We start from the raw sequence: 26,658 nt of genomic DNA, 5'->3' as shown, positions 1-26,658 counted from the left end.
CAATAACCCTCTCGCTGACAATAAAGCCCAACAACTTACCAGAACGAACACCAAAAGTACACTTATTGGGATTCAAGCGGAGTTTATATTTCCTCAAATGCTGGAATAGCTTCAATAAATGCTCAACATGTTCCTCTTCATCAATTGATTTAGCAATCATGTCATCGATATAAACTTCAATCTCTCTATGCATCATATCAGGAAAAAGAGTAGTCATTGCTCTCTGGTATGTTGCACCAGCATTCTTTAGACCGAAAGGCATCACTCTATAACAGAATGTTCCCCAAGGTGTAATGAATGTGGAAAATCCATCCATAAACGAAAAGACTTTGAATTTAGCAGTATTGTCTACCAACATATCAATGTGTGGCAAAGGGAAATCATCTTTCGGACTGGCTTTATTCAAATCCCTATAGTCAACACACATGCGGACTTTTCCATCTTTCTTCGGCACTGGCACAATATTGGCCACCCACTGCGGATACTCAACGGTTACAAGGAAATCGACATCAATCTGCTTCCGCACTTCCTCTTTGATCTTCACCGCCATATCAGGATGCATTCTTCTCAACTTCTGCTTGACTGACGGGTATTCTGGCTTCAACGGTAATCTATGCTCCACAATCTCATAATCCAACCCAGGCATGTCTTGATAGGACCAAGCAAACACATCTGAATACTCTCGAAGAAGACCAATCAACCCCTTCTCGACTTCTGGACACAGTCGAGACCCAATCTTGTTTTCCTTCACATCATCCTCGGAACCCAAATTGACTAACTCGACTTGCTCTTCGAACGGTTGAATGATCTTTTCATCTTTGCTCAAGAAGACGAGATAATTCATCACTCACTTCTACATCACTTTCCTCCTCGACCTCAAACACAGGGAATTCAAAATATGGAGAAGGAGAAGGATCATTGTATTCAATGCGGTTAGGAACCAACCTGCATAATGATTTGATATTTTGATTTTAGAGAAGTGAATTTGTGACCAAATATTATGCAGATGGACAATTACATTGCTTATTTATGTTTTTTGTGATTACCATTTTCAGAATAAAGCCAAAAGCAAAAACAAACATCATAGATATGGATGAATAGAATTAATTTTATTGATGATCAATTTTGAAAATGCCCAAACAATGTTCTCTTCTCCCTTAGGCATAGGAGAAGGATTTTAAAAACATATAAAAGCAATTACTTAGATTGATGCAAAATAATAGGAATATCAAGAGCAGTCCAATTGTTGCAAGCCTTTCCATGCGTCACAAAATTGGTGCAGTCTTCTTCTTCGTCATCCTCTAACACAACAGCTAAGTGTTGTTCATTGCCATGAATGAACCCTCCGCTACGGAAGCTAAGTTGCATATATTCAGACCTTGCAGTTGATGAACCTTTCTGGAATCCTAAACCGGTTCTGCCTTTGTTGTCGGAGACCTCTACCAAGCGCCCCCACTGATCAACATTGCCTTCTTCCACAATCCTCTGAGCATATTTTAATGAGGAGATAGGTGCCCCAACCCCCTTTTCAGCAGCAATAGACAAGGCTTGGAACGGAGTTCCAACCTCATCCTCAGATTCAACGTAAGAGAAAGATGACAGGTGGCTAACCAACAGCGCCTTCTCTCCACCAACAATCACTAGCTTTCCACTCTTCACAAATTTGAGCTTCTGGTGCAAAGTTGAAGTAACAGCTCCTGCCTCATGGACCCATGGCCTTCCCAACATGCAACTGTAGGTCGGGTGGATATCCATTACTTGAAAAGTAATTTGAAAATCACTCGGACCTATCTTAACTGGAAGGTCCACTTCACCAATAACCGTCTTGCGCGAACCATCAAATGGTTTGACAATTACATTGCTATACCTCATGGGCGCTCCTTGGTAAGATAACTTTGACAGAGTTGACTTTGGAAGCACATTTAGTGACGAACCGGTGTCAACAAGAACACTTTACAAAGCATCCTCTTTGCAATTCATAGAAATGTGCAAATCCAGATTATGATTTCTGCCCTCCTCAGGGAATTCTTCATCACAGAAGCTGAGATTGTTGCAAGAAGTGATGTTAGCCACAATATGATCGAATTGATCCACTGTAACATCATGTTCTACAAAAGCTTGCTCTAGAACTTTGTGCAGTGCTTCTCTGTGCGCTTCGGAATTCATGAGCAGAGACAACACTGAGATCTTTGATGGGGTTTAGAGCAACTGCTCTACCATATTAAACTCGCTTCTTTTGATTAACCGAAGTACCTCATCATCATCATTGGGTTTCAAGTTGCTAGATTCACCAGACTTATCCTTTGAATAGCCAACTAGGTTTTCAATAGGCACTTCCACTTTCTTACTCACAATTTCTTCTTCTTTATCCTTTGGGAACACCAACTCAAACACTCGACCACTGTGGGTCACCTTAGTAACATCAGCAATGCTCACTACTGAACTAGTCATAGGTAACAGGACATCTTGACCATCTTTCATCATTGTAGCATTATACTGATACGGCACAGCTTTATCAGATGAATATGGGACTGGGCCCGCTAACCGTATTACCAACGGTGATACTGATCTTTGATTGTTGTTGTTACTAGAGTCGTACTGAATCACCAACTTCTCAAGCTGCTTGAAAACAAGCACTATGACATTAACATCGTCATCTACATGACGGGATTGAACAACTTGGATCATGCCTTCATCCATCAATCGTTGGATGTCCCTTTTCACAACTTCACAACCCCTCGGGTTAACACTACAAACAGCATAACCATCATGGTCGTGCTCATATTCACTTACCAAACAAACATCCTTATGCATCTGCACCAAGGATCTTCGAATAAACTGCACATCAAAAACTTTAAATTCTCCATGACAACCGTCCATCATATTCACAGAAGAGTTCCCATGAGCGGGCAACGGATTTGCTTTATATTCGGCGCATGGTCCTCAAAGGACACCATACCACTCTTCATCAGCTTCTGAACCTCATACTTGAGAAAATAACAATTTTCAATATCATGTCCGGGTGCTCCTTGATGAAAAGCACAACGGAGCTCAGGTTTATACCACCAAGGAAGTGGTTCTGGAATCTGTGGTGGGTTTCTTGGTTGGATCAGGTTCTTGAGAACCAAGGATGGATAAAGCTTTGCGTAAGTCATAGGAATCGGGTCAAAAGAGACCTTCTTCCTTTCAAAGTTTTGTTGTTGATGATTATTGTTGGTATTGTTGTTGTTGTAGGTGTTCGTTTGTTGTTGCGGTTGTTGTTGTTGTTGAACTGGTGTTGTTTGTTTATTAGAAAATATCGGGATAACGGTAGATACTTGATGATGATGATGTTGACAGGAAGTTGGATTCCTTCTGATCTAAGGCCTCCTCTGCCTCCCACTGCTTATTGCATTCGTCTCACTATCTTTCTTCTTACCGAAATTACTACCATACATCTTGCTTGTTGACGCCTCATCTCTTGAAAAACGTCCCACTCAGACTTCTTCCTCAAGCCTCATCCCCATGTTTACCATTTTGGTAAAGTCACTAGGGGCACTAGCAATCATTTGTTCATAATAAAATGAACTCAGAGTTTTCAAGAAGATCTTTGTCATTTCTTTTTCCTCCAAAGGAGGAGTAATCTGGGAGCCAATTCCCTCCATCTCTGCGCATACTCTTTATATGTCTCTTTGTCTTTTTGAGACGTAGACCTCAGCTGGTCTCTATCTGGCGCCATGTCCACATTATATTTATATTGCTTGACAAAAGCCTCCCCCAAGTCATTGAAAGTGTGAATGATGGCACTGTCCAATCCCATGTACCAACGAAGTGCAGCGTCGGTCAGACTATCTTGGAAGTAGTGAATAAGTAATTGATCATTGTCGATCTGAGTAGACATCTTGCGAGTATACATCACAAGATGACTGAGCGGATAAGAGTTCCCCTTATACTTTTCAAAGTCAGGCACTTTGAACTTCACCGGGATCTTCACGTTGGGCACTAAACACAACTCGGGAACACTCTTCCCAAACAAATCTTTACCTCTCAGCGTCTTCAATTCCTTGCGCACTCAAGAAACTGATCTTTCATTTCTTCCATTTTCTCGTAGACATCCAGACCCTCAGACGGCTCAGAGTGATAGATGGTGTCCTCTACGTGAGGCAAGGTGTGCACAACGGGAGGTGGCACGGACATGACCGGGCTAGATGCCAGAATGGAAGCAAAGGTAGGCACAAAGCCGTCAGGCATGAAGTTCGGCAGCATTCCCCATGGGAATCCGGCAGACATAATTGGCGCAAAGTGGGCGGCAGCAGCAGGCACGGTAGAGGTAACCACCTCTGAAATAATAGTCCTCGTAGGAGGAGTTGCAGGCGTTGGAGAAGCTTGACTCTGAGCGGCAAGAACTGACTCCATCATGGCAGTCAGGCGGGTGATTTCGTCCTTCAGCTCTCTGTTCTCTTGCTCTAGGTGCTCCATGATTCTCAGATGATTAGCTCGGGTATTGTACCGGTGAGTCAGCTTGGCTAAAGCACATAATAAATACCAATTAGACATCTGGAGAAAACCTGCTTATGCAAATGATGCATGAGATGCAATGCTTGATTATTTTTATTTTCAAGGAACTTACTATATCATTTGCAAATATATGTATTTAAATAGAAATTACAACAATTTGATATGATCGAAAATCTCTTTTTATTTATATAAATTGGAAGGATTACACTGAATACAAATTTAGAAACCAAAATAAAAATACAAGAGAAAAGGAGACTAGTCATCCTAAGGATCCCTAACAACAATATCAGAAGATATGGCCGTAGGCGCGTACTTCCTTCAAATGCGACAGATCTCGGTCTCAAAAGAAGCCTTCATCTAAGTCTTCTCGAGGACAAGCCGATCAACAATCTTCTTCCAAGCAACAGAAGGCTGAGGCATGCTAGAATATGAAACCTCCGGCTCTCTCTGTCTCTTCGTCACTCGGTCTTCAAGTAGCTCAATAAGTGCATATTTGTCCTTAGACTCCAACTGTAACTCTTCATTCTTATTGCTCAAAGCATAGAAACGCTCTTTCCACATGTCCTTCTCTTGCTTCATCTTGATGAGCGCGTCTTCCAACTCCTCTACATCTTTGTTAGGGAGAGTTAATGGCTCAACCACAACTATAGACATAGGTCTTTCACAAGGATAAGGCATCTTCAACTCCAAAGCTCTCTTCTTCACCCAAAGAGTGTAACTTCCAAAGCTACACAATTGCACAGACCAAGCTCGGATCTTCCTTTCCTATGTACATTATGCCAAGCATGCACAATCTTCTGCTTCAAATGTTGGGGATCTTTACCCTCTTGATAGAAAAGACCTTCTAACAAAGTGTTATTAGGTTTGTCTCTCAAGGGGAACCCAAGTTGATGATGAGCCAAAGCAGGGTTGTAGTCAATTCCTCCTTGTGTACCAATGAGAGGTACATTAGAGAATTCACCACAACTATCAATAATCTCCAAACTGCTTAAACACGGATCATATCAAACTATATCATCATTAGTGAGAGACATAAGTCTCTGAGACCACCTTAGACATTGTTTGTTCTCCACAAAAGCAGGTGTCTGAGGCAAGTGCAAAATAAACCACTTGTACAAAAGAGGAATGCAACAGACAATAGTTCCACCACCCTTAGAATTCCTGAGATGCAAAGAGAAATACATATCACCCAACAAAGTAGGCACGGGATTCCCAATCAAGAAAAGTCTAATGGCGTTAACATCAACAAAACCGTCAATATTAGGGAACAAGGCTAATCCATAAATGAGGAACACAAAGATAGCTTCAAAAGCGTCCACATTACCATCTTGAGCAAAAGCTGTAGCTTCCTTGATGAGGAAATCAGATGACAACCCAAATAACCCTCCTTTCTTCATCCAATGAGCCTCTATCTCAGACTTCTTTATGGGAAGAGCTTCAGAAATAATACTAGATCGAGGAATCTCCTCCAATCCACTAAAAGGCACTCTACTAGAAACATGTATACCCAAAAGATGAGAATACTCCTCCAAAGTAGGCACAAGCTGAAAATCTGAGAAAGTGAAACAACGGTAGAGAGGATCATAGAACTGCACTAGCACACTCATGGGTCCTTTAACCACATCAGTAGACAAGATGGACAAAAGCTTCCCATGACGTTGTTTGAAGTCCATGGGATCTAAGACAAAAGATGCTAGCTTACTTAACTCTTTCAAGTCGAGACATCTGAAACTGTAATTCTTAGTGTTCCTTCGTCCACAATCCATGGTCTGAAAATATTTGCAAATAATACCTCAGTTCCTTGAAATTTTTGTATGATGAATGTTATGATGCGCATGAATGCATGAAGGCATGAATGCAACAATCACAAATAAGGGATCACACACAAGGAAAACAAAGGTCAAGGGATGAATCAAGTCATTGTCAAGATCAATCATCCGTTTTGGTGGATTATGGTTTACACCTTATCGACACCCAAGTTCCATTGATATTGACAAGACTTGATTGGATCAACCAAGAATCAAGGGTTTGTTGTAAGTCACGAGCATGGAGTCTGGGTAAGAACCATACCAAAGGAGTGAACTAAGGATAAAAACATGTAAATCATGTTCTAAAAAGTTCCCAGAGTCTTAATTCCATCTATCAGATATTACAGGTTAAGATAACTGACTCATCGACCCATAATATTCTCAAGAGAAACTCGTCTGAGTGTAGTATCGCGTAACAACTGTTAGCAAGTCTACACTTGAACAGTTTCCGCACTACGTCCTAAATAGGCCAAGAGAGGGTGAATGCTCTACAGTCCTCAGCTTCTCAGACCCAAATTAGAGATAGTAGTGCCTAACCACAAATACTTGTGTGACATTTCCAAATCCAAAAGAGTCTCCACTAAGCAGATGGATCTCAAGCCAACTTGTTAAGGACTACTCCACACAAGTCGAACATGACTATACTATCCTCCTATCTTAATTACACTCAAGTTCAAGTTAGAACTTATCTCACCACTCAGAGATCACCAAGCACAACAAGCAGATTATATCACACATACATATATACAAACTTCACATATATACAAATATATACACACAAAAAGAAGGCTAAACCCACTAGAGACTACTCCCTAGCAGAGTCGCCACTTAATTTCTATAGCGGTAAATTAATGATCATCAAGCTTTTATTGTTTCCAAGGGAAAAGGGAAAAAGTACGAACAAAACCCAAAAGTAAGAAGTTTTCAAATCAAAACTAACAAAATGTCAGAGATTATAGGTAAGGGGGTTGGTTACACAGAGGGAAGGTGTTAGCACCTAAAGTGTCCTAGGTACTCCTAGGGAGCCCTTTTTGTATGCATATGTATTTGGTACAAAGTGATGTTTACAAACAAATAGAATGGGGGGATGAGAAAAAGAATTCATTAATTATATTTTTGTGTTTGGCAAGACCTTCGGTCTTGTGCCTACGTACCAACATAAAAATGAGGGATCAAAACCTCGTAGCTCGTGATACAAATTTCAAAGTGGATGAATTACTTTTAACAAAAATTAAGTTTGAAAGGCACAAAGCCCTAAAAATGGTTTGAATGAATTAGTTCTTTTTGGCTTTTTGAAATTTTAAGTCAAGTATAGTTAAGTTTATTTACAAGTTTGATTTAGAAAAGGAGTTTGAAAATGCAATGGCATAAGGCCAAAGTTTCTATCTTTTTTGTAAAAGTGGTCAAAGTTTAGAACAAAATAAATTCAATCAAAGAAGGTTTTGAAAAAGGAGGGAGATATTTTGAAATTAAAGAAATGGGGAGAAGATGAAGAGACTAATCCTATGTCCAAAATTAAAATTTAGAGTTGAAAAGATCTGACCAAGTGGGTAGCAATCCAATAGACAAGAACGTCAATAGAAACCCAGAATTCCCTTGTACTTTTTAGAATCAAGCAACACACAAGTGCACAATTATATTATCTTGAAGAGGAAGGCATCAAATAAAGATGGCCATGTCCAAGCTTATCCATTCTATGATCCTCTTTAAGGTAGCCCATGTAACAGATGAATTTCACAAGTCACAGGTTCAAAATAATAGCTTCACAATGATCATGTTGCAGATGAACTCAGAGAGATCTTGAATGATGTATCAGATGAAGTTTCAAATTGCAAGCACTTGGTTTCTCAATAAGTTGGCATTGGCCAAGTCCTTTAGCATAGGAATGTTGCCTAAATTCTAAGTCCATTTGTCTAAGATCAAGCCAACAGTCCACACAAAAGTTTTTTAGGGTTTTTGTTGTTATTATGTACATTAATGGTCAAAGACCACACAAACAAACAAAGTATACACAAACAAAATATATCACACAATATGGTCCAAATGGACAAAGTGAAAATTGCATTAACATAAACAATTAGAATGATATGAGCAATGGCAAATGTATAAAAGCTAGAATTAAATGACATTAAAGTAAAGGGCTTGAAATTAAAAGTTAGTAGTTAATAGGTTAGAAGTTAATATTGTTTGCTTTTGCTTTTCATATTTTTAGACATTCTTTGGAGAACACTCAACCCACTTATCACAAGCATGAATCCTTGAGCCAAAACATCTTCCAAAGGAAGGAAAGAAGGCCAAGTTTCCATACAATATCATGAAAGAGGGGAGACTTACAATCTCACTAACTAGAATGCTATGCCTTTTATGTCACAAATTTAGCGCTATGTTAAGCAATCGTAATTGGACTTATGTAGAAGTCACAACTATTTAAGGTCGGGCAATAGAATTTTGGTGTCAATGCATGTTAGAGACATAGTATTATGAACTATGCTCATTGAAACATACCACACACAAAAAGAATATGCAAAAGGTGTGACCTAATCTCATCCATACTCATGTTAATTTTTTAATCAACTAGCTTTAGGACTTTGAGATATCATAGGTCAAATGAGATGAATGCATAAAGAAAGGGAATGAGATGAAGTGGGAGGGGAATATATGAAAACTCAAATTGATCAAAGGAGGACTTTTACCAAATTAATATCATTCATTCATTTTAGGAAATGGAATGTACATTCCATCAATCCCCTAAATCCAATGATATTAATTTGACAAAGTTAAATCAACCTTGACCAAGGCCCAACAACAAGAGTCAAACACAAACAAGTCATCACAATTGGTCAACAAAATTATTTGGCATTTATTCAAATTAAAAATACTAAAATAATACATTTAAATTAAATATAGTTTGTCAAATTCCTAAAACCCCATCAAAACACCAAATAAATGGCCATGAGATTTATCATAGATCAAACAATTCAAAGGACCTTGGAGAAAAAATTTCAGAATTTTAAAAGACTTAAAAGTATTTTTAAATAATTAAAAACAAATGAAAAATCAATTAAATCATGAAAAATATTAATAATGATCCAAAAAATAATTTTAATTCAGAATATGAAAGAGAAAAATATTTGATATTTTTTGGTGAAACTCTCATATTTTTTGGATCAATATTAAAATTAATATGAATTAATGAAATTAAAGCAATTAAAATGAAATTCAAATAATCAGAAAAAATGTGGACCACTTGATCTCCCTCATCAATTGAGGTTGCAGATCAAGTGCCCACCAGCGCGCGTTTCATGGTGCGCCTGAGTCAAACGTCCACACGCTTGGTAATTAAAAGTAACGCACGAGATTAAAACAATTTGAAAAGGATCAATGGCTCTGAACCATGTCAACACATCACCGGCGTCCAAGGGCCGGTCATCTTCTCTGGTGACCCTGGCCGGACTGGTTCACTCATCACCATCAAAAAAATGGAAAAGGAGGACATGATCTGAAAGGAAAAATGGTGTAGATCACGAATATCACCTCAATTTTAATTAATTCCTCACATATAGAAAGATATGAAGAGTTGCATTTTGAGGTATGTCAACTGAGTTGCTTCGATTTGACCTCTAAGCAACTCAATCTTCTTGCCTACATTGGTAGGACTTCAAACAACCAAAGAATCGAGAGAATTGAGCAAGATTGAAAGAGTAACGAAGAGATAAAAATTTCTGGAAAATACCTTCAATGCAGGTCTGGATTCAACTTCTCTTCCCTTGGCTCGTGTTTGATCTCACTCAGAATGCTTGCAAAAGTAGAATAAAATGCACAAAAGGTCTTGGATCCCTGGAGTTTTGAATCTCAAAACAGTGAGATTCAAACTCAATTTCAAGATGAAATTCTCAGGATTATCCTCTCAAATGGAAGGGTTAGGGGTTTAGGATCAAAGCTGGCACAAATCTCCCTTCAATTCTGATGCTAGAGGTCTCTATTTATAGCTGCAGCTCATGATATTTACACCTTCAAATTCACTTTCCAAAATTGGAAATTGATGATGCATGGATGCATGAGTGTGTATAGGCCCATGAGATCATTGCTTTAGGTCCAAAAATGAGTGTGAGAGAGTTTGGAATCAACTTGGATTGCAAGGCAAGTGTGTGTGAAGATTTGAAGTTTGATCTTTCCCAAATGATGATACCATGTTCATTCCATGCGCAACCCTAGCAATTCTTGTCCAAAATGGATGAACTAGGACTTTTTGGAAAGGTTAGATCAAGAGGAACAACTTTCATGTTTGACACTTTTCCATTTGAAGCTTGTATCATGATGAATCTTGAGGTGGAAGTTTGGAAATTTCAACATGTTTGAATTTTTTTCTAAATGTCAAGCCATATATCTCAATATTCCACCTTGCTTAACTTTTTATGTGAGATTCAAATGAGAAACATGTCTTCATCAAAGTTGTAGCTATTTCAAATACCTTAAAAATGGTCACCAATTTCCTGTCATTTGGATTTGAAATGATAGAGTTATGCATTTTTGAAGTTTGGAAAAATCACTTGTTCAATGGTATAGGTCAAAAGTGACCTATAATGTAACCTCATATCATATGCTCATAAAAGTTGAATCAGCTATCAATCCAAACATAAAAGTTTAAGTAGACATCTTTAATTTGATTGTGCAACTTGGAAATATTTCATATCATAAAAATTGAGCAAGTTATGGCCTTGGGAAGTTGACTTTCAAATTAGGGTTTAGACAAAATGACCTATAATGTTTCAACATAGGAAATGATTTTCCAAGCAAAAATAGCTCTAGGTCTCAACATGAAAGTTGTTTTTAATGTCATTTAGAGTATGTTTTATCTTGGAATCATTTTTATATGGTGAAAATTGTAGGAGATATGGTCTAGGGAGACCCAATTTTGATTAGATGAATTCATCTGGCCAACCACCATCAACCAATTTGCTAATCTTCAATTCTCTGGACCTTATAGGCTCATGGTAGATCATATATGCATGAGATGATGAATTTTGAAGTGTCCCTTGAGAAATTTTATCAATTGGTGAGATAGCTTGTTGGAGAAGTTACTCAAGATACCCAGTCAAACTAGGGTTTCCAAGGCAAATCACCCTCAAATTCTTGAAGAAAACTTGATTAATATAACATGTAGTAATCATTGGGACTCATATATGATGCTCATAACCATTCTTGTATCAATTCATGGTTGTGCTCTTTGTCATGAGGGTCTCAAACCCTAGATATTAACTTGATAGATCAATGGAGATCATGCCCTACCTACAAAAGAGTTAGGCAAATGCAAAGACATATTTTTGGTATTTTTGTTAGTAAAAATGATAAAATACAAGTATGATATAATCACAAAGTGCTTGGTGATCTCTCCCAAAACAAACCCAATGAAAGAGGGGTAAGGATGATGCCAATGTGTGATCTAAATTCTAATGCTTATGATGAAATTGCATGAGGGATCTTAGGGTCAAAATTGGGGTCTTACAGCTGCCCCTATTTAAGGACATTATAACTGAGGAGGTGGAGGTTAAAATCTTCATGTCAACTCAGTAGAATGGGCTTAAATAACAACATATAGAAACAAATTTTGGTCCCTAAGAGACCTCATGATGCATATGTTATGAATGCAACAGTAAATTCTTTGTGTGGATGTATTTCCATAAAGTAAAAGAAATCAGAGAGACTGAAGGTTGAGATTGCCATCGCAAGTGTCGAACACTGGAAAGGCCATTTTTATGCTTTGAAGAATGAGAGTTTGGGTTGGCTCAAGGAGAAGACTAAGATGAATAGCCTTCTCGACGCCTATGCTGGATCTATCAATTTGTTGCAACATGCAGTCACTCTGTACCGAGCCAAGTATGATTGATTGGCAAGGTTCTGCAATGAATTGACCCAAGAAGTTCCTTGAAAGCTAGAGGACGCTGATGAGAAGACCACTCCCCACTCCATACTTTGATTCCTCTACCTTTGTGACCGAATGCTAAAAAGGTTCAAAGTTGAGTTAAAGAAGATGAAGGAGCGAAAAGCAAAACGCGTCATTTGATCATAAGTCCATGTTTTCTTTCCCATGTTTTGAATTACTTTACTTGATATTTTTGTAATTGTAATATCAAATTCATGAATAAAAATGCTTGATTTGAGTGAAATCGGCGTTCCAACTTTTTATGTCTATTCTATAATGCTTTACTGTCGCGTCATGAATCGTATATGGTTTCCTCGAGAATAAAAAACGAACGAACATGCATCATGCATCAATCATTTATCCATACATTTCATAATATATCCAGTTGGTCTCACCATCATTTTGGCTTTTCATTCAGTACCTCTCATCGTCAAGATGACTTCCCACTTCTACAACACCCGAGCTAAGAAAAAGATAGCTATGGAAAGGATTGAGCAAAACCAGACTGCCATGCAGGGGGAGATGGCTCAAGTGAGGGCCCAACTGAGGAAACTCATGGACATCATGAAGAATGTCGTCCATCGACAAGAAGAGAATCGCCAGGCTAACCCAGGGGCCAATGTCAACATGAACGCTACTAATCCCATCATAGGGAATGGGATCCCGATCGCCAATCAGGCCCATGTTGAAGGGATGCCTAATAATCCAAATGTTGCTCACACTTACCATGTCCCTATCCATGGGGGTTCCCAAGCGGGTACAGAAGACCATGATGGAGACTTCTTCATGCCTAGGAATGAGTCAGTGTACGAACCTTTCGGGCCACCACAGAATTAACTTGAAAGGAAACTCAAGATGATGGACGAAAGAGTCTGAGCCATTTAGGGCCCTAACACCTTTAGGCTGGAGGCTGCAGATATGTGCTTAGTCCTAGGGATCAAGATCCCAGCTAAGTTCAAAGTACCGGCCTTCGAGAAATATCAGGAAAATACCTGACGTGCATGAAGGGTCGTTTGGGACACACTCCAGCGGGCATTCAATGGCTAAAAATATCCTCGTAGTAGGATACTGCTAGTTGACCATGGAAATAGACTACTTCCGTCACGTGCAGACTTGTCACAAATGTCAAATCTATGCTGACAGGATACACGTGCCTCCGATACCTCTCAATGTCATTGCTTCTCCATGGTCGTTCGTTATGTGGGGCATCAATGTGATCGGCCGTATTGAACCGACTGCTTCGAATGGGCATAGGTTCATCCTGGGCGCCATCGACTATTTTACCAAATGGGTAGAAGCTGCGTCATACGCAAACGTCACCAAATAAGTGGTAGCTCACTTCCTGAAACGCGACATCATCTGCCGCTATGGGATTCCTAACAAGATTATCACCGATAATGGTTCGAATCTTAACAACAAGATGATGAAAGAATTGTGCAAGAGTTTCAAGGTCGAACACCATAATTCTTCACCTTATTGGCCAAAGATGAATGGTGCAGTAGAAGCAGCCAATAAGAACATAAACAAAAATTGTTCAGAAGATGGTGAAGACATACAAGGATTGGCACGAGATGTTTCCCTTCGCACTACATGGCTATCATACTTCGGTACGAACCTCGACCAGGGCAACCCCGTTCTCTCTGGTATACGGTATGGAAGCAGTCCTCCCAATTGAGGTAGAGATCCCCTCTCTAAGAGTCCTAGAAGACGTCAAACTGGACGAAGCAGAATGGATTTAGGCCAGACTCGATCAGTTGAACCTCATCAAAGAGAAACGCATGACAGCTTTATGCCACGACCAACTTTATCAGAAGCGGTTGAAGAGGGCCTTCGATAATAAAGTGTGTCCCAGGAATATCTAGGTCGGCAACCTGGTACTCAAAAAGATTCTGCTTATCCACACAGACCCTCGGGGAAAGTGGACCCCCAATTACGAAGGACCATATGTCGTGAGAAGGGTTTTCTCATGAGGAGCCTTGATTCTCTCGACTATGGATGGGGAAGATCTGGCGTTATCCATAAATGCGGACGCAGTCAAAAAATATTACGTCTGATATGTGACCCGCTAAGTTGATTACCCCAAGGGGCAACTTAGGCAAAAATGGGCATCCCGGTGGACCACAAAAAGAAAGGTCCAGGAAAAAATTAAGGATATAAAACAAAAGAATTGAAAACCCGCTAAGTTGATCCTCCCCCAAATGGGCAACTTAGGCAAAAAAAGGGTATCCCGCTAGGTCGAAAACCCGAAAGGGCGGTCTAGGCAAAAGTTATGGATGGGCAGGCAAAGACCGCGTATTGTTCAGGGTCTATGAATACATCCTCCCAAGAAGTGGAAACCCGAACAGAGGGGTCAATCCAATCACTATCGACTAGGGCAAAGTGTGAAGATTCAGAAAGTATAACGGCTATAGCATGACTGAACCTTATCCGAGATTTTCCGATTGCCAATTTATTTTCATGCAATTACCTCATTTAGGAATTGTTTCCTTATTGTAAATGCCCACTTACGAGTCCGTTTTCAATCAATAAAATCTTCATTCAGAATCTCCTTGTTTTTTCTTTTTTTGCTTGTGTGCGAAATATAACTGTTATTTCTATATAAATAATGCATTAAAAATTTCGGGGATAACAACAGTAACGCTGAAATGAGAATTCGATTTTTACGTTGATCACAAAGTGTCCGAGGGTAACCACAATCCCCTATTTGTTGCATGCATCGCACTAAGACATAAGATCACAAAGATCCTGAGACCCATGAGACTACGGCCAAAGAGATTTGGAGAATCGTCATTCGCCTTGGTAGCCCCCCTGTGTATTTATACACCAGCCGGGGTATCAGGAGGTCCATTACAGATTCTTTCTTCTGACGACAGTGGGAAGGCAAGAAGTCGGGGAGTCATGCGAGATGCAGCTCACACCCCATGAATCAGAAGACTTGTTACCCAAGCAGATATACCTCTGTTCACGGCACACCACACCCAAACTTGGGACATCATTGGATCCTCATACTATTGCATAAGCCCGTCATGTATAATCCATATCATTTCATTTCATGCATATCATCTGATATTGTAAGACCCTGATTTTGACCCTAAGATCCCTCATGGCATCATATCATTGCTCATTGCATTGCCTCAAGGATCATAGCATGTGTGGCTCCTAACCCTAGGGTTGGGAATTGTGAGAGTTGGTTTGAAACCACTAAGCATGCTTGAATTGTATATTATTTCTTTTATTATATTGTCTACTAACCATAAGCACAAAAATATGTCACTAACTTGTTTTGTTTTGAAGCTCAAGTAGTCATGTGATCCAAGGCTCCTAGGAGGCCCCTATACTCAAAGAAATGGCCAGATGAAGATGAAAGCAAGCATGAAAATGGTTCCCAAACCTCTCAATCATCATATATGTTTCCCAAGTATCTCAATTTGTCAATTTGATCAAGATAAACCAAAGGGTTTGAGGATTGCTTCCCAAGGAAACCCTAATTCAACTGTGCATTGACTGTGCCTTGCTCATGAAGCAACCTCAACCTATGATCAAATTCAATCAAGGTAAGTTCTTTAGTTCATCATTTTATGCATATATGTGCCTATTTGAGGCCTCTAAATCATTCATTCATCAAGATTTGAAGTTGGGACTTGAGAAGTTGACCAGTTAAGTCATCTAACTAAATTGAAATCCACTGAGACTTAACTTTTTATGTGTTTGTCAAATGATGATGACCCCAATATAAAAAATGTTTTTAAGAACCATATGAACAACTTTCATGTTCATCAAAAATTCATTTGAAACTTGGAAGGTCATCATTCATTTCAAAACATTATAGGTCATTTTGACTAAAACCCTAATTTTGGGTCAACTTCCCGAGGACCTAACTTCCTTATTTTTCATGATTTTGAGGTGAGATCAAGTGAATTGGAAAGTTTGAGATGTCTAATTCAAATGTTATGTTGGACAAAATTTTCATAATCATAAAAGAAACACATGTGATAATACAAAACATTATAGGTCACTTTGGATCAAAGCCATTGAATCTTGAAAAGGTCCAACTTCAAGTGCCCATAACTTTCTCATCAAAAATCCAAAATGATGCAAAATTTCCAAATTGATTTTATTGAAAATATCTACAACTTTGATATTGTAGGTTTTTCCATTTGAGTCTTGCATCATTGAAACAGAAGGGCTTGAAGTTGGTCCTTTTTGGCAAATTTTTCAAATACATGTTTTGTACATCAAACTTCATGGCCAGTTTTCACAATTTTCCAAACTCCAAATGGATTTTTGTTCAACATAGCTTTTGTTCTTTATGTCAAGACCTTTCCAACCATTACTCACATGCCTATGTTTGGATGTGTTATGTATGACTTTCGAAGAGGAGAACTTTTGTGACCATTTATGCATTTCATGATGAAACTTCATACACAAGCCAATGTAATGCAATCTGCACGTCCAAACTTGCTTCAAATCATTTCAGCTTGAAAAACCATCAGCTTTTGGGCCTCACATGCGCCTGTACAGGCCCATGCACGGAGGACCCAATTCTCATGCACACGAGTTTGTCACACTCTCCTTTGCATTTCATCTATAAATAAACACATTGCTTCATTCAATTCTCAACTTGGAGGCGCCTGAAACCCTGCTGGAATTGAATCCCAATCTCTCACCAAAGGAATTTGAATTTTCATTTCTCTTTTTCAAGTTTGATTTTCAACAACATCAGTTGATCTTCAACACTAATTCCCAAGCCTTGCACTCATACCATACCTCAAGATCAAGCTGCAATCAAGAATTGGAGTGGATCGTGTTCATCAAAGCTGCACTTCAAAGGTTTGCAGCTCAACTTTTTTTCTTCGAATCTCACTATATATTGTGCATTGCTTGTGTTGGTTTAGTTTTCTGAAGTCCTCGTGTGAGAGGCAAGCCAATGGTGGCTTTAATTTCATGATTTGATGCACTGCAGATCAAGTACCTGGATTTTCCATCTCAGATTTCTCCTTCCATAGAGATTTAGAGAACAATCTAAGGTTACAGGGGTGATGTACATCACCCCGGCTTTAATTTGGTATAAGGATCGTGTGATTTGGTTGAGGTTGTAAAACCTGCAACTGGTGGCCGGATTTAGTGAGCTCGCCGGAGAAGACGGTGGTTTCCACCACCGTCCACACGTGGAACATCCATAGCCTTCAGATCTGGCTCACAAGATCTAATCATAGCCATGCATTGTTTTAACTTTTTTAAATACATCATGTTTCGCGCTTGACTCAAGCACTTGGTGCGCGCGCGCTTCTGATCCATTGATCATGTCCACGTCATTTAATGAAATGGATCAGACGCTTCTGGATTTTCCTATTTTCTTAATTTCTGTTTTATTTTCTTTTATTTCATTTATTTTCAAAATTTCGTAACTCTTTTATTTGGAATCACAAAAATATGGGACCAATTGCAAAAAAAATCTCTTAAATTCTAGTTTCATAATCTGGTTTTTAATTATTTTTGTGATTCCATTTAATAATTTTTGTGAATTATTTTGTTTTTAATAGTTTTTAATTCATTTAAAATACTTTTTGATATTCAAAAATGCCAAAAATATTTTCTTAATACATGTGGATGATGATAAGTCTATGAAAAATATTCTCATCAATTTCTTAATTGATTTGACATTTATTTGAGATTTTAGTCCATTTGTGTTATTTTTCTTCATTTTTAATTGTTTAAAAATAGTTTCTGTTTTCAAAAAATATTGAGAAAAATTTTCAAACCTAGTTTGACCATGTTAGACTTATGATGATCCAATTGGACTTATCCAAGTTGATTTGAATTGGATTTGAAGTTTGACCTTAATTTGTTCATTTTATTTTATGCATTATTTTAATTCCAAAAAATACCAAAAATATGTTTGACATTTCTTAACTTCTAATCTTCATTTCACTTCTGTTTACCATTGGTTGATGATGATTCCATTCACATTTGACCATTATGTTTTGATTATGTCATTTGAATTTCCATTTTGTACATTTCATCTTCATCTCTTTCCTTCTTCTTTTTCTTTTGACCAATGAGTTAATGATTTGTGGTTAGCCTTGACATATGAGAGGCTTAACCTTCTTTGATCCAAATCAAATTCAACTTGATAAAAGATCAAGTGAATTAATTTATGTCCAAGATAGGTTGCTTCTTGGTCAAGCAAAGAACCTGAAATCCATACAAGGTCATCCTTCTTTTCTTTTGGCATGGCAAGTTGTAGGAGCTTGGCTTACTAGTCATGGTCTCTAACTTGTGTTTATTTGCCTATAGTTTTATTGACCGGCCTCAGATAGGTGTGACTACTACATTAGTCCACTTACGATTGCTTAACATAGCGCTAAATTGCCTTATGGCACACTAACACTAACTACTAATTACTAACTTTTAATTCAAGCATTTAATTATTGTAATTTACTTTAAGGCAATTTAATTTCTTGCTCATTTATTCATATTGTCTTTTTCCTTTGCTCATTTGAGATCATGTTTATGTTTATGTCATTTTCCTTTTGCTCACTTGAGCATATTATTGTGTAAATATACTATTGCATTGTGCTTGTTTTGTCTTTGTTTGTGTGAACCCAATGAAAAGGGAGAAAGGACTTAGAATTAGGACCTTACATATGCTTAATGGAGTTCAAGAGCAGTTAGGCCTCATGCCTTTAGAATTCTAAAATTGTTGAAGAGCAACTAGGCCTCATGCCTTTAGAATGCTTACATCTTGATGTTGACTTGAAAGGACCCCTAATTTAAACTCTCTCTTTGTCCATTTCTTATTGCATTGTGAACTTTTTGATTGTTTGTTCTTGTGTGATAGGGATCCCAAATTTGAGATAGTTAGAAGGACCATTATCATGAGCATCCAAGTTAAGAGAGATAAGCCAATTGGAAGATCCTAGGAGCTTGATTGAATATTTGATTGATTGCTTGAGTTAATTGCTAAGTCCAAAGGAAAGGAGCATCTTGGATCATCTTTATGATCTCAAGAAAGGAACTTCAAGGGTTTTATTCTCTTCTCTTATCTTTGCATGTTTAGGACTAGCCCTTCTCTTCTTCTCTCCACTCTAACCCAAGCCAAACTCATTTTGTGCAAACATTGACATTGTTTCTTCAAATTAGAAACCTAGGCCATATGCCTTTGATTTTTCAAATTCTTTTCATTAATACTTATTTTGAATTGAACCTTAAGTCAACTTTGACTTCATTTTGTGAATACTTTAATTGGTAAATCCAACTCACTTCAAATAACTTTTGTGGTTCCGACCATCTTTGTTAAAACCTTTTTCATAAACATTAGCCATAGGTTTGAGTTATCATAATGGTTGATGTAAATCTCGCCTCATCCTTAGTGATTGGACTATAAGTCTTCCATACTTATTATAAGGTGGATCCCTCACTAGTATGTTGAAGCTCTCCTCACATGGTGGATTGTAGGTTTAGGTTGAGTTTTCTCCCTTTGATAACAAAAGACCTTAAGGCTTTTGATCAAATCAATTCACCCATATTTTGAGTTTTTTACCCCGAACTACGAGGTTTGGATCCTACCTTTGTGATGGTACGTAGGCAATGGGTTTATCCATTCAAACAACAAAATTGTAAATAATTTGTATATTCTTTTCTCATCTCCCCAATCATGTTTGCACAAATACCTTCACGAATACCAACCTACCATACAACTTTGCAAAAAGTGCTCCCTTAGAGCACTAAGGATGTTTTGGGTGCTTAAAGCCTTCCCATTGTATAACCAACCCCCTTACCCAGATCTCTGACATTTTTATTAGTTTTTGATTTGATAAAACTTCTTGGTTTTTGTTCGCTTTCTGACATTTCCTTTGGATAAATAGAAGTGCGGTGGTGACTCGAATTGTATGATTTACTTTTGATTTAGTCAATAAATCTAAAGGTAACGAATACCCCGCTACATATATAATCATGAAGCTCTCTAAACGAGAAAGAAACAAGTCCAAAACTCTCTTGGCATTACTCAATAGCCCATTTCCGTCGACACTTTCCTTGAATCCAACCTTGTGGATAAACCCTCTTTTAATACCCCCGCGGCGTTCGGTCCCAGTCGGGAAAACCATTTGTAAGTCCAGTTCCGTTGGCTAAACCACACCCCAGCCGTATCAAATATACATAATATTAGACCTTCATGTGTGTCTTTGCGGTTGAATATGTTTGACCAAGCCTTCCATTCACTTCAGAGTGAGTCATATGGCTATAACCTGTTTCTTCCCTTTCCAATAAGGTTAACTTCGGAAACTTCCTTCTCTTCCTGATAAGGTTAACTTCAGGATACTTCTCTCCCCGAGAAGGTTAACTTCGGGATTCACTTCTTTTCCTTCCGATAAGGTTAACTTCGGAAACCTTCTTCTCTTTCTAATAAGCTTAACTTTAGGATTCTTCTCTTCCTGATAAGGTGAACTTCAGGATCCGTTTCTTTTCTTTCCGATAAGGTTAACTTCGAAAAACCATTCTACATTTCTTCTTTTCTTGATAAGGTGAACTTCGGGACCTGTTTCTTTTTGTTCCAATAAAGTTAACTTTGGATTGTTTCCCCAATGATGTCGCCTCTTTTTTTCCTTCCGATAAGGTTAACTTTGGAACTAGATTTCATCTCTTCTCTTCCTGATAAGGTTAACTTCAGGACCATTTTCTTCCCTCTCCGATAAGGTTAAATTCGGAATTTCGAAACCCGCTTTCATCCTTTCTCTCCCTGATAAGGTTAACTTCAGGATTCATTCCTCTTCTTCCCGATAAGGTTAACTTCGGGATCCGTTTCTTGTCCTCCTGATAAGGTTAACTTCGGGATACTTCTCTTCTCTCCCTGATAAGGTTAACTTCAGGACTCATTTCTTCTCTTCTGGTGAGGTTAAATTCGGAATTCCATTCCCGTCCCTTCTCTTCCTGATAAGGCTAACTTCAGGATACTTTTCTTCTCTTTCCGATAAGGTTAACTTCGGAAACCTGTCTGTCACTCTTCTCTGCCCGATAAGGTTAACTTCGGGATCCTTTTTTTCCCTCTTCCTGATAAGGTCAACTTCAGGGTCTATTTCTCCTCTTCCTGATAAGGTTAACTTCAGGATATTAGCCTTCTCTCCTCGACAAGGTTAACTTCGGGCCCCGCTTCTTTCCTTCCTGATAAGGTCAAGTTCAGAATTCCTTGCTTCTCTTTCCGATAAGGTTAACTTCGGAACCATCTTCCATTTCTTTTCTTCCTGATAAGGTTAACTTCAGGATGCATCTCTTCTCTGCCCAATAAGGTCAACTTCAGGAACCATTTCTTCTCCTCCCGATAGGGTTAATTTCATGACCCTTTTCTTCCCTTTCCGATAAGGTTAAATTCGGAAACTCGTATTCATTTCTTCTCTTCCTGATAAGGTTAACTTCATGATCCATTTCTTCTCTTCCTGATAAGGTTAACTTCAGGATACTTCTCTTCTCTTCCCAATAAGGTTAACTTCGGGACCCCCCCTATTTTTCTTCTCCAGTTCCAATAAGGTTAACTTTGGAATGTTTCCCCAGCGATGTCGCCCCTTCTTCTCTTCCTGATAAGGTTAACTTCAGGACCCTTTTCTTCCCTTTCCGATAAGGTTAAATTTGGAATCCCATCCACATCCCTTCTCTTCCTGATAAGGTCAACTTCAGGATTCATTTCTTCCCGTTCTGATAAGGTTAACTTTGGAAACTCATTTTCATCCCTTCTCTTCCTGATAAGGTTAACTTCAGGATTCATTCCTCTTCTTCCCGATAAGGTTAACTTCGGGATCCATTTCTTGTCCTCCTGATAAGATTAACTTCGGGATACTTCTCTTCTCCCCCCGATAAGGTTAACTTCGGGATCCATTTCTTCTCTCCCTGATAAAGTTAACTTCGGGACCCCTTTCTTCTCTTTCAGATAAGGTTAACTTCGGAGCCCCGCCCTTTTGCCTTTTTCTTCTCTCTCCGATAAGGTTAACTTCGGAACCCATCCCTCAACATAGTTGAATCGTGTTTGGCCTCCCTCCCATTTTCCTTTCCAATCAAAAACCATTTTTCAAAAAAAACTTTCACCCATTTCTCCCCGACGGAAAATTTTCTCAATGAATGCCAGAGAGTTTCAAAAAAAAATGAAATAGAGAAAAACTTGTTCATAGAAATACAGATAGCTTGTTGAAATAAAAAAGGAGAATAATCATACTGCATTAGCATCTTACATACGTCATACATCTCTAACCTTTTATAACTATCCACTTACCAGATAACACTTCAATCCCCAGCAGCTTCCTTACACAAAAGCTACTTTCTTCATCCCTATACTTCAGTGGAGAATTCCTATATGACCTATCTTCATATTTCATTTGTTCCTGGTTGGCAAATTTTTCGATATTTTAGTATTTAATCCTCTCCTACCTTGAATGTCCGGAAGCCGTTACTATCCATACATTCAGGTTTGAGAAGATTAAATAGGGGCAGTTGTCATACCCCAAAATTCACCCTACCATTCACAAAGTTCATTTAGGTCACTAACCCCAGTCATATGCACGTCTTCATATCATTCATATCATTTGCATAACCATGGTCCAATACAAGAGGACGGGTATCTTGGATTCCTAGCTTTGTGCTTGCATTTAATGGAAGTTAAGGTTTCTCTGCAACTAAAGGTGGCTCAATCAATCAAATCATAAATGGAGGCAGCTCTTGAAGCTTGTGTCTTGTGCCTAACATTGATGATTCAACTATGGCTTCTTGGCGAAGCAAAACCCTAACCTTGGGATCCTCATTTGATCATGGTGTCCCTAAACCCTAATTCATGGACATCACCCCTTGTATGTGTCCCTAACCCCATTTTATTGGTTCACCATCATTCCATGGTGTGTATGTTCATCACTTTCTTAGTCAAGATCCAGTCAAGGCCCACTTGTTCATGTGTTACCTTTTGTTGGATTGGAATTCATTTCATGGCCCTACATGTTCATCTCTTGCTTGTCTATGTTTCATTGGTTCAAGCCCATTTCCATGGCATCATCACCTCCACTTGATTCTATTCATCCTTAGCAACTCATATGATCATTTCTTCATGCCTAGTCCAAGTTCATGTCTTGCTTAGGCCAAGCCCATATGGCCATTTCAAAGGCCTAGTCTATGCTTTACTATTTCATATGGTCATTATATTTCAAGTCCATCTATTGTCATTGTCATGCCATTAGTGCTTAGTCCAGGAATCTTTGTTTAAGTCATATTGCATGATACATCCAGGGTTTTGCTAAAGCTCTATTTCATGCTTGGTATTGGCCATCCAGGTAATTATTCATTGGTCCACGCTAAGGCCTAAGTTGATTTATGCTTTGTACCATCCATTATTATCTTTGGTTTGATTTTGGTCCACCCATAACTCATGTCTTTGGGATCCATGCTAATGTTTCATTCAATTCATAGCCTTGATTATAATCCATGTTCATTCATACAATGTTAGTTCAGTCTTGGTCATTTCAATCCATTTCAAGTATTTTCATACAATGGTTCATGCACCAAATTCATCAATCCATTTCAAGAATCATATTAATTAAAAATTCAATACAAATCATTCATTCACAAAATTCAAAATCCATTATAAAGCATGAGAATCTTCATTACAAAAAAAAATACAAAAAAATGGAAATGTTGACTTTGGTGAACAGTTGACTTTTTGGTCAACTTTGACCAAAGCCAACCCAATCCTAAAAAAAACCTAAAATCCCAAATCCCTAATACTAAACTCCTTTCTTAATCATTCAAGGTCCACCATGATCCATAGATTTTCCATTTATACATGAGATCACAAGATGCTAACTTGATGCCATTTTGCCTTGGTTCAACCAAACTCCATGTGCACATGACCAAGCTACCAAGGGAAATGAACCAATGGACCTACACGAGCTACAAAAAGGAAACCACAAGCCAAGTCAGAAGCTGTTTAAAAATGGCACATGGTATGAAACAAGTCAGCACAAGTCTAAGAATAGAAGCCATGCTTGATGCGACATTTGAATCATATCAAGGCTTACCAAAATACAGTTCAGCATGCATTCAACCTACAGTCAACCTGCAATGCCTGATGTAGCAGTATCCACCAACATTATACCTGCAGAACGCATACCATAATCCCTTGCTACATGAACTTCCAAGTTAGAACTTGCAGAACCTTGGCCCTACAATCATCAGGACTCGGGTATACCTTTAACATCACATACAGTCTAAAGCATCAACGTCATACCATAGAAATGCATCATAATCAGCAACATATGTAACCAAAAGCAAGAAAGCAATGCAAATCATGGCACGCTGCAGTACACAATACTACACCATACGTCAAACGAGCCAAATCCTGAACCTACCATGGAACTAAGCATAAGCACTTGCAAATAACCAAAACAATGATAAACCAACAATAGCAGTGGCAGCCATAGCAAGTAACCAAGCTACATACCTGAACATGACTCAGGTTCAATGCAAGGCCATGAACCAACCTACATACCTGAACATACTCTACAAAACATGTTGCAGTAAACAAGCCAGAACCACTTGCAGGATCACCGTCGAGTCTGCACAGAAACTTAACCAAGTCCTTTTAGCCATGTCAAATACCACCTACACCAAGAAACAATGGCATGCTATACTAAACATACAATGCAAAATAGAAGCAGACCTCACATGCCCTGCAAAACCAAAAAAGAAAGCATTGCTTGAAATATATTTGCCTAACCTCCTGCAACATCAAGGCAGAACCACTTTGTAAACCAGTTGTAGTGCATTTGCAGCTAGCTAGAACAATCCTAGTTCTCCTGCAACATTCAGCATAATAGGGATACTATACTCAAGGCAAAGGCCCTGCTACTAGAGCATAAAAAATCCAAGCTTGACCAAGGCATTAAGGTCCCACAACAGGAGGTTTTCACCTGCAGGTGTGCATCCAAGGTCCTTCTAATGCATTGCGAAATAGCCTGCTACAATGCAACCAACATGCACTATCCCATCCAACAAGAATTGTAACCTTATAGCATATGCAATCTACAATGCAAGCTCAACATATTAGTTCTACATAGCCAAGTCATAACATAAACCCTACAACAAGTAGCAAGGCATATCAACCAATTGCAGACCCTTGTTGCAACTCTGCATCAGACCTGCAGTACAAGAGCTATTTCCCAAACCTGGCAAAATAATGCATGTTGCAAGACCAAAAACAAAGCCATGATCAAGCAAGGTCATAACAGTACAAACAAAGCAAGAAGTATCATTGGTACTATATTCCCATCTTTCCATAGTACCTGCAACAAATCAGCTGCAACATTAATTCCAATAGGGCTGAGCCAATAGCTAGCAGCATATGCAGACCTGCTGCAAAATGAACCTGCAGAACCAAGCAAAGCTTTACCAACATGATCCTGCAACACACACCAAGCCATGATAATTCACCAATTCACAAGTGAACATCAAACCTAACAAAACCTACCAAATTGAACTAGTTAACCAACCTAACTGACAGAATTTAATCATAGCTGAAGTCAGGAAAATTCAATACATTCTGATCAACAAAGTCAGTTGCAAGTTACCAACAACTAACACAACTTGCCAGCTGGATTTTAAATAGAGGACCACAACAAGTCAGGAACTGAATAACTACATAACAAACTGATTACGTCGAATTTTACAAATTCCCTAACTGAAATGTCATAACCGAATTTCACAATCATAATGCCCAAACCACCTATAAATGCATCCCCAATCATTCACTCAAGATTTTCATTCATTTTCACTCAAAAAAATCCCAATCAGTTTCACATTCAGCACGATTCAACCACACTCCAACAAGATTCACCTTCACTCTCTCTCAACTTAAAATCTCAATCCATCTTCAACCTTCATCAATCATTGCTCAACCCTCACACAATCCCTCACCTTTATCCATCCCAATCATCGATTTCGTTCAATCCGTGAATAGGTCCATAACCTCACCTTCAACTCAATCTGAAGTCCATCCTCGATCCATTCACATCAACAGAAAAGCAAGAAGAAAAGAAAGAGGAGAATTAGAAAGGGAATTAAAGGCAAGAGAGAAAAAGAGCTTTAACAAGAAAACACCTGATAATCTTGCTGTCTCCAGTCATCTACTCCGGTGAAGGTAAAGCTCCATTCTCCGCATTTTAATTCGTTCTTAGTATTATGACATAGAGGTCGAGGATGCGATTCAAAGCCACATCCCCAGGGGCTTTAGATCCTCATGGCTAGGGTTTAATTTACGGATTTCGATTTAGGGTTCTTGATGTATTAGGATGGATTAGTAACCTAGGCATAAAATCCTGAGCAGTCAGTGCGAGATTCAAACAGAGGAGAGGAAGACGAAGCTATTGACATATTGGATGTTGGTTTCTGGTGGTCACCGCC

At 38.6% G+C, this 26,658-nt stretch overlaps 1 long non-coding RNA gene across 2 annotated transcripts in view; it reads right to left on the bottom strand.

The window, feature by feature from the left end:
- LOC127132139 (uncharacterized) overlaps window positions 1–26,348 on the bottom strand; it is a 32,031-nt gene extending 5,683 nt beyond the window's left edge. For both annotated transcript variants that reach the window (XR_007806623.1, XR_007806624.1), the window contains exon 1: window positions 26,134–26,348. This is a non-coding gene — a long non-coding RNA (uncharacterized LOC127132139). The remainder of the gene's footprint in view (window positions 1–26,133) is intronic.
- Between the last annotated feature and the right edge of the window lie 310 nt (window positions 26,349–26,658).

Source organism: Lathyrus oleraceus, chromosome 3 (assembly GCF_024323335.1).
Source record: "Lathyrus oleraceus cultivar Zhongwan6 chromosome 3, CAAS_Psat_ZW6_1.0, whole genome shotgun sequence".
In the NCBI taxonomy this organism is placed as follows: domain Eukaryota; kingdom Viridiplantae; phylum Streptophyta; class Magnoliopsida; order Fabales; family Fabaceae; genus Lathyrus; species Lathyrus oleraceus.
Note: the sequence above shows the minus strand (reverse complement) of the source record. Positions and strands in the feature narration are given on the sequence as shown.